A 12,275-nucleotide genomic window follows, 5' to 3' on the forward strand; every position below is an offset into this window, starting at 1 on the left:
ACCAATCATCAGAGACGTGCAGATGAAAACCACAATGAGATACCATCTCACACCTGTCAGAATGGCTGCCATCAATAAATCAACAAACAAATGTTGGCAAGGATGCGGAGAAAAGGGAACCCTCATGTACTGTTGGTGGGAATGCAAACTGGTGCAGCTACCGTGTAAAGCAGTATGGAATTTCCTCAAAAAATTAAAAATGAAACTGCCTTATGACCCAGCAATTCCATTTCTGGGCATATATTCAAAGAAACCCAAAACACTAATTTGAAAGAACACATATATGCACCCCTGTGTTCATTGCAGCGTTATTTACAATAATCGGGATTAGAAGCAGCCCAAGCGCCTACCAGTGGATGAGTGGATAAAAAAGCTGTGGAACATTTACACAAGCAATACTGCTCAGCCACAAAAACAAGGAAATCTTACCCTTTGTGACAGCATGGACGGACGTGGAGAGCATTATGCTAAGTGAAACAAGCCAGTCAGAGAAAAATAAGTACCGCATAATTTCACTCACATGAGGAATCTAATGAACGAAATACACTAATGAACAAAATAGAAACAAACTCAAAGACAGAGAACAGACTGACAGCGGTCAGAGGGCAGGGGATTGTGAGGCTGGGTAAAAAGGGTAAAGGGATTAAGCAAAAACAACAACAACAACAACAACAACAACTGATAGACACAGAAAACAATATGGTGATTACCATAAAAGAATTATGCTGCCCAAAATATTAACTGTGACAAGGCTGAGACGGCACGTTTTAGAACAACTATTAAGAAAATTTCGCCAGCCAACAGAAGACGGTGGGAGGATTGTGCAGCAGCAGCACAGGCCAGCCCAGGCTTAAAGAGCATGAACTGATAGTGAATCCAGTCGGTATGGTTTTTTGAAGTTTTATGGTTATATTAAGCAGAGAGAGCTCATATAAATAGAATGTCTCACTTTGAAGGGCTTTGCAAACATTTGTCATGAATCAATTACTAAAGGTATAAATAATATTTATTACCTTAAATCTCTGAGGTAGGTAACTTATCTCTGGTTTTCCAGGGGCAGAAACAAAAACATGGGGAGGGAAAGTACCTTGCCCAAAGTCACACAGCCGGTTCTGGGCAGAGAAAGAATTTAAACCCAGGCCCTTTGACAGGAGTGCCTTAATTCTGTGCCCTGCTACCTTTTGGTGACCTCTCAAATTGCTTCCACTTCTCATATTGACACTCGTAAATAACCTCCCAATTCCGGAATGTGATGCTCTGGCAAAGGCATGTCTTTGGACAGTTCTGCACCATATATATCTCCTCCCCTTAAAATGCAGAATCCAGTTCCGATTTCAACAACGCAAATCCTTGATGCTAAGGGCTAGGAAGCTGGTTAAGTTCTCCTCAGAGGGAAATCAAATATCTGATATATAACCTCCCAGATAGCTACTTTTAATGAGATCAGCAACCTTACCCCTTAAAAATTCTGCAAATGACCAGTCTGTTTTATGAACCACCGTGCTAGGCATGCCCCTTTTTCTGAGATTACAGAGTGATTTAATGCCTCTGAGTATTATTCATTCTACCTGCAGAGGCCTTTTTGACTATTGATCCCTGATCTTTGTTCTGCTCTGCCCAGGTCTGGAATTACCAACCTCCCAGGGGTGTGCTCATCAGGACTGTGCAGCAGCACTCCTAAAGTTCTACCTCAAATGTGCGTTAGTTCAGGAGAACTCAGGGAAACCTCATGCGTGGCCTGTGATAAATGCTGTGATGAGAAATGCTCAGGAAACAGGTGGAGATCCGGCACTTTGAAGCATTACCAATCCGTCCTTGGACCCTGTTTCACTTCTCACCCGGCTCTGGCACAGGACAGCAAGAGGGCTGTAGGCCCGAGACCCCCTGCCGGTGTGGTGGCAGGGCGAGGCCAGGCTGCTGCAATGGGACGTGGAGAAGCAAACAGCCCACCAGAAGGACACTGAGGTGAGAAGCAGTGAGGAGAGGCCAAGGGACAGGACTCCTGGCAGAGAAGGGCTGCATCTCTGCTCTGCCCCATCATTCCTCTTCCCAGCCGTCGTCAGCTCCGCCTCCAGGGTCCGGGGCTCACAGCAGACTCAGGGCTCCCATCTGCCAGCTCCCTCCATCCTCTCCACTTCTCACAGCTCCTGAGTCTGGCTCTTATGCTCCGTGCCTGATGCCGTGCTCCCTCCTAGCTGCCCTTGTCAGCATTCAATCCGCATCCGCCGAGCCACAAGTTTTCCTTGTACGCTCACTCCCAGAAAGTACTTTTTTAAGAAAAATTTTATTTACTTATTTTTAGAGAGAGGGGAAGGAAGGGAGGAAGAGAGGTAGAAAAATATTGATGTGAGAGAGATACATCAATTGGTTGCCTCTCATACGCGCCCAGACCAGGAACCGAATCTGCAACCAGGCCTGTGCCCTGACTGGGAATCAAATCGGTGACCTTTTGCTTTGCAAAACAACACCCAACCCACTGACCCAAGCTAGTCAGAGATCCCCAAGAGTCTTTTTTGGTTATGTAATGACATATGAGGAAGACAGGACCAGGATCGGAGAATGTTTTTATTTCTAGTTCAATTACTAAGTTCTCTAAGGTTTTCCCTCTGATCTTCATTTTGGTTCTTGCTTAAGTGCTTAACTCATAGAGCACATTCCTCAGATCACTTTTCCTATTTCCCCAATAATTCACATCTGATGGTTCCCACGACTCTATAGCTAGGATAAAATCTTCAAGGTTTTAAACACTAGGAACTTCAGTTAACCCAAATTCTCGAAAAAATACTTAAAATTTTGAGTCTAGAGCATGATGGGAAGTTACTCACGCCATTCAGGGCAAGTGGTTCCAGTTCATGCATTCAGTCGTACATCCGTCCCTTACCATTAGGAAAACCCTGCTTTTATGTCACTTAAAATTACATGCTCTGTGCACTCCATCCCGGGAGAAGTCCAGATTCTCATCATAGTACCCCTCTAATGAGTCCCTCACACCCTTTAAAATAGTCACCATCCTGCCCTGACCGGTGTGGCTCAGTGGGTTGAGCCGGTCAGGGCGCTTGCCTGGGTTGCAGGCTAGGTCCTGGGTTGGGGATGTGCAAGAGGCAACTGACTGATGTTTCTCTCCCTCTCTTTCCTCTTCCCTTCCCTTTAAAAATAAATAAGTAAAATATTTTTAAAAATAAATAAAATAGTTACAATCCCAACCTTCCCATGCTATAGCACCTGGGACAGGGAATAAAATTCCTGTGTTTGGGCAGACAAGGAGACTGACGTCACAGAGGAGAAGGGGTCATGAGTCACGTACCTGAGAGAAGGCCACGAACAGGGCCCAGACGCTCTGGCCCCCAAACCTCTGGACCTCCCGCTGCTATCCACAGAGGGCTTGCCCTTTCCCGAGCCTCCATGCTGGTCAGTTGGTCACTGCAAGTGTCATTTCCTGACGGCATTTCCTTTCCCAGCATCCCCAACAGTGAAGCTGGTGCCAGCCGGTGCTTCAGTTTGTCTGGGATTCTAACTCCAGTTACCAGCTCTGCGCAGGTCCCTCTCTGAACCCAGAGGCTGGCTCTCCTTCACACGCCGTGCTGGCTGGTTTCTGGAATGACACAGTTGTACATGTCTGAAGCTGCTCACATCTTGCTTTCCTGTTGAGACACTCAAAACCAACTTCTACCAGGGGCTGAAGAAAAATGATACAGCCAGCCTCCTCTGCGGTAGAAGACGGAGTTCCCTGGGTGCTACTGCACTCTCTCTTTAAATTATTTGGAGTTTGAAACAAGTGATCTGCTTAGACCTTTAGACTAACTGAGTGGTGACAAGGAGACTGTCTGCTGCTCCTGTTCCTCCGATGAGAGTCATGAGGAAAAGACAATGATGTCGGTGTGAGTGGAGCCCATCTTCCCAGGGGCCTGGAGGAGAGGCACCACCTGCCAGGTCAGCCTCTCATCGGGTGACCCCCTAGGCTTCCAGGAGCACTTCTCATCCAAACAGGACCCTATAGCGATGAAGCCATGTGGTCAGTGCCCAACAAATATTGGTGGTGGGTACCCAATAAGTATCATTGAATAAATTAAAAAGAAATTTTAATGGCTGCAATATCTCTTCAGTATTCAGATTACCCTCGCTGTGAGTAGATAGAGGCTAAAAGAGGCAGAAAGGAAATGAAAATGAGTTGGGCACTGACCCAGAGGAAAGCTGTGTATAAACACGAGGCAGAAACCTCGTTCTCTCTGAGAGCCCTGGCTTCTCCACTTGCAATGACTCAGGAGATAATATGGCAGATGGAAGAGAATGAAAACTTATTTCCAAAACCACCAAACCAGTGAGAGTGTTCCACCTCCATGATCCAAAGAACTCCGAGGCCTATTTTTGACCAAAAGAGAGAAAAATTCCTCCTTGGGAAACCCACATTTTTGCAGAGCTGAAGAACTTGCTGTTTCCCAGTGTTAGCTAAACAATGCCAGCTTGATTACCAAATATTAGAATTGGGAGAAACAAGCATTGATGCAAGTAAAAGAATATTCGGCTGCTGATTTAAAGACAAGTGAATCGCTAAATATTTTTATTAGCAGCAAATTTGCTGCTTGCTGGAACTAATTTCACGCCCTGTAGATATGGTGCTTAAGTTGGAAATGGCGTTAAATTGCTGTCTCCTTGCAGCGGGCAAGGCTTCTCTGGTGGCAACAACCGCTAGATGGCAAGGACCAGGTAGCTCCTCTGAGACAGGCAGCTCTGGAGCCAATCACAGGGAAGCCCACAGGAAGTTCCGCCCTACATTTCCCCTCCTGCTTCCAAAAAAATGTTTGTGTCTGAAAACCCAAACCTTTAAAAAAAAAAGAGTTGAAAAGAAAGGACTGTTCCTCTCAAGGTCCTTGAGTTTCCCAGTTCAATCTTTTCTCTAAATGCACATTACTCTTTAGTTAGTATTTTCAATTTCTCAGTCAATTGTAACATAGTTTCTTGTGTGTCAGTATTATCTTTTCAGTGACACCATGTAGTTCCTAGAAAGGAAAATGCTCCATTTTATCTCCTGAATTGGAGCCAACGTGAGCCAAAAGGTACAACTTGCAGGCCAAGGAGCCAGAATACAAGAACTGATGTAAATATAGTAGCACCAAGGATGAAGCCAGCTTAGAACAGGGCTGAACAAAAATGCAGAGATCTCAGCAGATGGTGCATGAAGCAGGTGAGCAACCCATAGTGGAGGCCACCCAGCTCAGAGGAAGGAGCTGCTGTGGCTCAGATGCAGAACCAGAGGACACATTAAACAGTGCAAGTCCGAGCAAGCTGTGGGAGAACAGACAGACCAGCAGAACACAGAACCAATGCCTAAGGACAAAAAAGGCAAGGGTCCAAAAGGTCCACGTGATGGTCAGGAACTACAAGGAACCTGAAGAAGGAACAAAACACGCACATCCACATGCACAGGTGGATTGAGGTGCTCATTAACGATGCTTAGTGGTCAGTTAATACAGAACCAACATGGGTTCACGAAGAATAACTTTGCCAAGTTGAATTTATTTCCTTGTCAGCATAGTTCTGTAGCTGATACAGCAGATCATGTTACTTATTCTCTTGGTTAGTGACTTCTGATTTGGCTGAGCTCTTCACCTTCAGGATAAAGTCTTAATTCCTCAGCGTGGCACCGGAGACCTCCACACACTGTCTTATTTCTCGCCACTCATTTCCCTAAACCTGGAGCTCCAACCACTTCAGAATACTTATTGTTCCTGAACCTTCTGAAGATATTCGCCACTCCATGTTGGCACGTCACATTTCTTCACTCTGGAAAATCTTCCCACCTCCGTTCTCCACTTACCTCGCCACAACCCTATGTATCTTTCAGGGCCCGGTTAAAATGTCCCCTCTTTTAGGAAGCCCTCCTTTCTCCTTTTCCACATGAAGGAGTAATCGCCCCTTGCTCTGTGTTCTCTGCATACTTTGTTTATACTGCTAAGGACAGTATGATGTAATATATACTACATATTACCTACTATATTTTATATTGAAGAGTATATATAACTCTAATACACATTACAGGTGACGCGTTTAATTATACACATATTGATTTGGAGCTGGTGGATATATGTCTGTCACCTCTGCTAAATTGCAAGCTCTTTAAGACAAGAATGGCATCTTGGTTATTTTTATGTCCTCAGCACCTAACACAGAACCTAAAAGATAGGAGATCAACAATAAACATTTATGGGTTTGAATGGGAAGAAATGCCAAACACAATGTATCGTCAAAGTTACTGTTGTAAAATAAGGTTGTAAAACGGGTCACTAGGCGGAACGGAAGCTGTCTGAATACACACCCGGACTGGAAGTAGACCTCCAGTACTGCCAAGTTCTGCCCTAGAAAACATTTTTATTAGTGACTTGAATTAAAACCTACAGTAAATGTTTATCGAATGTGCAATCAGAGCCACTCATGTCGTCAAAAACAGAATCAAGACGTTAAAAATGACTCTAATAGGTTGAAATCTAGTAGTCTGGAAAGTGAAAAGATAAATATTAAATAATGTAAAGTACTATATTTAAACGTCAAAAATAAATGGCAAATACCGAGTATCGTGAAGGTTTCACTTGGCAATAATTAATGTGCCAAAGAGTTAGAAGCTTCAGTTGATCAAGAGCTTTTTAAAAGCAAACAGTGGGATGTGACCAGTAACAAAGTAAGGAGACGAGCGTTCCTGCTGGTCAGGGAGGGTCCAGCTCAGAAGCAGCAGTAATGGCATCACTGTTCTCCATGCATTTCGAGCTTATTTGAAGTGTTAGGAACTATTCTAGTGCCAGATTCCGAAAGATGCTTTGATAAACCAAGGTTCATCCCCACAGCTGTGATGGGTGGGAGGAGTCTGGAAGTAGTGAAATAAACAAGGAGTGGACTCTGGTGTGCTTAACTCAGAAAACCGAAAATTAAGGGGAGGTTTTACTGATATCCTCAAATCTTTTTGAAGTGCTCTTTTATGTGTTTCTACAAATGGCAAAGCTAGACACCGTGAGTAGGAGTTATGAGGAGGCAGAATTTGGCTCAACATAAGAAAAATATTCTCTAAAGTTTACAGCCATCCCTCAATGAAGTGGGCAGCTGTGGGAGGTTGAGAGCTCCCCCACCCTGAACAGAATGTATACAGAGGTCAGATACCTCAATAAATGTAAGAGATTTATGGAAGAGATTATTTTTATACATGCCAAATGTAAATACCTCCCTTTGTTAAATCTTTCAGTGGGTCAGCAGAATCTGCAAGATACCGTCTAACTTCCTGATCACGCCATGCAAGCTCTTCATGACACAGTCCCGTGACCCCTGGCTTCATCTCCTGCCCTTACCCACCTCCCACGCCTGCAGCCCCAGCGCACTGCACCCCACAGACACTCCCAACGCCTCTCCCATCACCTACCCTCCTATTATCTCTCCTACCTCCAGAAATTTGCACGTGCTGTTCCTTGTGCCTAGAATCCCTTTCCTCTTACTCTCTGTGGCTAATTTCCAGTCACTCATAAAGACCCTGCTCAAATGTCACCTCAGAAACCTTCCGTGACCCCTCTATTTCCTCTCCTGCCCTTAGGAAGCACCCTGGATTTACCTCCAATGTGGCCTTTATCACACAGGGGGTTTTCTGGTCTGTCCCCAACAGTACAGTGTGAACAGTCGGAAGAGAGGGACCACAGCGTCCCCATTTCTAGGGCACTGCTTAATGAATATTTCAGGTCATTTTCCCTTAGGTTGGAACCTGATCGAGGGGTCAGGCGGAATCTAGTTCACTCCATGGGCATTCATCTCCAGAAACAGCGGCTTTGGGGAAGTGACTCATGGGGAACGGTAATCCTTCTCAATGGTGGGCCACCGAAGCGAACCCACATTGTGCTTCCTCTCTCTTTAAGGAATCTGGCTTCGTATCTGTCGTTCCTCCAGCCACCTGTCCTTTGTCACTCCCTCCCTCCTTCTCCTTGTCCCTTACTTATGTGCTTCCTGACTCTCCTAACCTAACTGTCTCAACTAGGGGAATATGTTGGCAGAGCAATCAAAGAAGCAATTCTATTTACTAGAGTAACTGAAATCACATCTACTGCCCTCAGGGGCTCAGAGTTTGTGCAGCAAACTCACACACTAGCACTTCCTACTCAGGAGAGCCTGGGTGGTGCCCCAAAGGGTAGCGAGACTGGTTCTGAGGCAGAAATTCCCAGAACTGACATCTGCAAGGCTTCTGTCCCCCTTGTGGACAGTGGTCCTCACCAATGGAGCGTGGAGTGTTCGTGAGCTTCGCTCCATGTTTGTGGCCCACACCCAGGGGTTCAGGTGTCTCTGACAGTTTCTCTCCTGGTCTGATTTAGCACTGAGATCTTTCCTAAGTCGTTGGTCTTTCAATCCCAGAACACAACACCCATCTATGAAAAAGCTTTCCATTTCAGCAGCTGAGTGCTCAAATAAGATTTGCCCCCCAACCTCCTATTTTAAAATCCCTAATTATGGGTCTGGCCATCTCCTTCCGCTCGGAGCTCAATCACTGTGGCTACGCTACCCAAAGCCCCAGCTTGACCCTGCTCGGAAACTCCCTGAGAGAACAGACTGAGCGTGCTCATTGGCGTGCCCGCAGCTGGAGGAGTGGAAGCATATCTCAGCTGTTTCTTGGACACAGTGAACTTGACATCTTGTAGGGAGGCATGGGGCTCAGGCCTGTCATGGGCTGCAGCAATGCCCCCAGACATCTGCTAATCCAGAGGCCCCACGGTTCTTCTAATACTCTCACACTCTCCATAAAACATCACGAGTTCCCTCCCCCATCTACCAAATGTTCCTGTATGGGCTCCAGCTGAGTTTGCCATATATATCCTCCCAGCAGCTGCCTGCTGTTGTGCCTCTCGGGCTGCGGTCCTGTCCTCCACAAGAGCTGAAGAATCACAACTCCCAGAATCCTTCTCTTGCCAGCCTCTTCACATCGGCTCCCCAGAAAGGATAGCTGACTGCAAACCCAGCGCTGGGCAGGCCCGGTGCTAACATGTTCTCGTGCTGTTGGAAGCTTCACACTCTCCTTCTAATCTGTAAGAGCACAAAGGGAGGTGAAACACCACCGTATCACCACCCTCGGCACTCTCCAGGAGAGGAGGCTGCTTTACAAAGAACAAAGAAATCTCACCCACCCTACAGATGCTGAGAAATGAGCCTTCCACTACACATACCGGGAGGCACTCACCAAAAGCTAGTTAGTGGCTTGCTATTACGAGAATGGAGCCCCATTCTGACCTTGCGCTCCATTGACTGGTATCCAGCACACTTGTTCTGTTTTTGTTTTTTGGCAGGCGGGTCAGATCACATCACTTTTCTGTGCAAAGCTCCTCCAATGGCTTCCATGCCACTCCAAAGAAAGCCCCAGCCCTCCAACACCTCCTGTGAGCCCCCTCCCCTCCAGCTCCACTGGCCTGGCCTCCTTAGCTGTCCTTGGAATCCACCGGCACCCCTCAGGACCTTTGGGCTTGCTTGGCCCTTGGCTCTTCACTCTCCCACTTCAGGTCACTGCTAAGACGCCACCTGTTCAGGGACATCTTCCTTCATCACCTGTACAAAGTAATGCCCCATCTCCTGCTCCTTCGTCAGACTTTATTCCCATGCCCCACGTTTCCCTTCATAGCTGAAGAGATTTTTTTAAACATGTTTATTTGTTGTTTTATGGCTCCTTCCATTGGAGTGTAAGTTCCATGAGAACAGAGCTTGTTTTGTTCATTCTTTATCCGCACTTCCCGGGCACACAGGAATACTCAGTATAAGTATTTGTCAAACGGATAAACAAATGATGAATGAATGGCCCACTCACGGGTTTCCACACTAACGGTACATGATCATGTACCGTTAGTACGTAAGCAAATAAGGAGGCAGTGCCTGGCAAACAAAATGAAGCTCATCATCCCCCCTATTTTGCTGTACAGAAAATAGAGGCTAAAAGTTGAAACTAAGATTGACATAAACCAACTATTGCTCCATTTACCAGGACCCCAGCTTTTCAAACGATGATGCACATAATCAGAGTTCCACTTCCCCTCTGCCCAGCAGGCCTTTCCTAGTCTTTAGTTTAAGAAGCAGACCTTAGGCCCTAGCTGGCTGGCTAAGTTGGTTGGAGCATGAGCTTATATACACGGAAGGGTATGGGGTTCGATTTCTGGTCAGGGCACATGTCTAGGTTGCAGGTTTGAATCCTGGTTAGGGCACATGTGGGAGGCAACCTATCAATGTTTCTCTCTCACATCCATGCTTCTCTCTCTCTCTCTCTCTTTCCCTTCTTCTCTATCTAAAATCCATGAAAGCATATCCTCTGGTGAGGAAGGAAGGAAGAAGGGAAGGAGGGAAGGAAGGAAGGAGGGAAAGAAGGAAGGAAGTGGGTAAGGAAAGAAGGAAGGGGGGAAGAAAGGAAGGAAGGGAGGGAGGAAGGAAGTCTTAGAACTCCTTCCCAGCACAAAAGACCTTTCCATCTACCAAACAAGCCGAATGACCCCAATCTTCTGGTGACTGAGTATCCTAAAACAGCTCATTCGGTACTTGTGAAAGCAGACCAAATTCTTCCTTGTTTGGGCACAACAGTGCTTTCAGAGACTACACAAAAGCTCTGACTCCCACTTATTGAGCCAACTGGTTAAATTTTCTCTGGAGAACACTTTGATTTGTAAGAAAAGGCAAATAATTTAAAATCAAAAGCATGTTACTTGTCTTGTCCATTTCTGAGCTTCATGAAGATGGGATTCATCCCCTTTCTCCCAACCAGGGGAGGAGAAGTTTTCGGGAGACAAAGCCGCAATAACGCTGAAGGGAGCTGTCCAGGTTGCTTCCCATTCTGTTGTCTTATTCTGTCTGCTTCCTCACCTCCCGAACCCAGGCTTCACAATGTGCAACGGAAAGACATTTAATAAGGAAACGGCCAGATTGGAGCTGTCAGCACCGCACAATGGGCTGTTTGCTGCAGCACCCACTCTCCCAGCTTGCTTCAGCTAAAACAATCCCGTTTGCTATTTTCCTAAAATTAGTTCCTCTGCAGTTTCTATTAATCGGGACACTCTTTGGTGAGAATTATACTGGGATTTCATCACCATCTGAGTTCAACCGCTTTGTGAATCTGATGAATTTTTATCACCTTTTTGAGTGGCAGAGAAGATAAAAAAAAAACTTGTGTGGGCTGATGTGAGTGGGCAGAGAGCTCTTCCCTCTATCAGCTGAGGTCTTACCTGAGAACCTACATCAGTCTCCCTGGCACACCTCCGAGCAGCACTCTTCCCCAAACACATCTTTTATGTACCTGTAGTTCCAAATCTTGGGGTCGAGGGCTCTTAAAAATCTTAGGAACACCATGGACACTCTCCCCAGAAAAGCCAGCATATGTATGAGTAATACAGACTAAACCTTAAGGGGAGCAAGAGGGGGAGGGGTGGGGGGTATGGACACTCCCTATCCCCTGTCCACACAGGTGGGCCATCCATGCACTCGAGTCAGAACTGCATTCTGTGCCTTTCTAACCGTCCTCACCTCCCTTAAGAACCTTAAACTGGAACAGAAAGTCAACCACTTGTGCACTCCTTTGCTGCAGGACAGAGGTTTTGTAAAAGAGAAAAAGAGCATAAAAGTGAGAAAGTTTTTCATGATGGCCGTTCACCTTTTGAGAAATGAGAAACATAGAAAACAGAAGCTGACTCCTATTGGCTGAAACAGTGAAACTCCAAGTACCCATCAACTGATGACAGCGCACTGCATTTGTCTGGAGGAGACGAGACCAAAGTTAGCAGAGTGCTGAACCTCCTTGCCTCGGACTACAAAGCTCCTACCCCACCCTGAGTAAGACACAGCATATATGAAACTACCCTTGAGCCGACGGAATCAGGAGTCCACTACCATTGACTATGTGACTTTAGGCAAGAAGTAACTTGTCTCTCTCAATGGGAGATTTTAAAAAATGAACACTGCATGATTTCCAAAGTCTTTTTCAGTGGCAACATTCCATGGGATCTGATTCATGAGTGACCTCGGAGACAGTAAGGCTCAGAGCTTTCTCTTAAGGGCCCAACAGTAAGTATTTCAGGCCTATGTGCCATACAGTCTCTGTGTCAACTCCTCCACTCTGCTGCTGTAAAGTGAAAGTGGCCCACAGACAACACATAAATGAACCAGCATGCCTGCGCTTCATTGACGGAAGGACACTGACATTGGGTTTCATGTTTTTCTTTTGATTCCCCCCCCAAACATTTAAAAATGTAAAACTCATCCTTAGCCTGCAGGGCATACATAAAATAGAC

This window comes from Phyllostomus hastatus, unplaced genomic scaffold, assembly GCF_019186645.2.
Source record: "Phyllostomus hastatus isolate PE091 unplaced genomic scaffold, TTU_PhHast_1.1 phas_scaffold_193, whole genome shotgun sequence".
Taxonomy (NCBI): domain Eukaryota; kingdom Metazoa; phylum Chordata; class Mammalia; order Chiroptera; family Phyllostomidae; genus Phyllostomus; species Phyllostomus hastatus.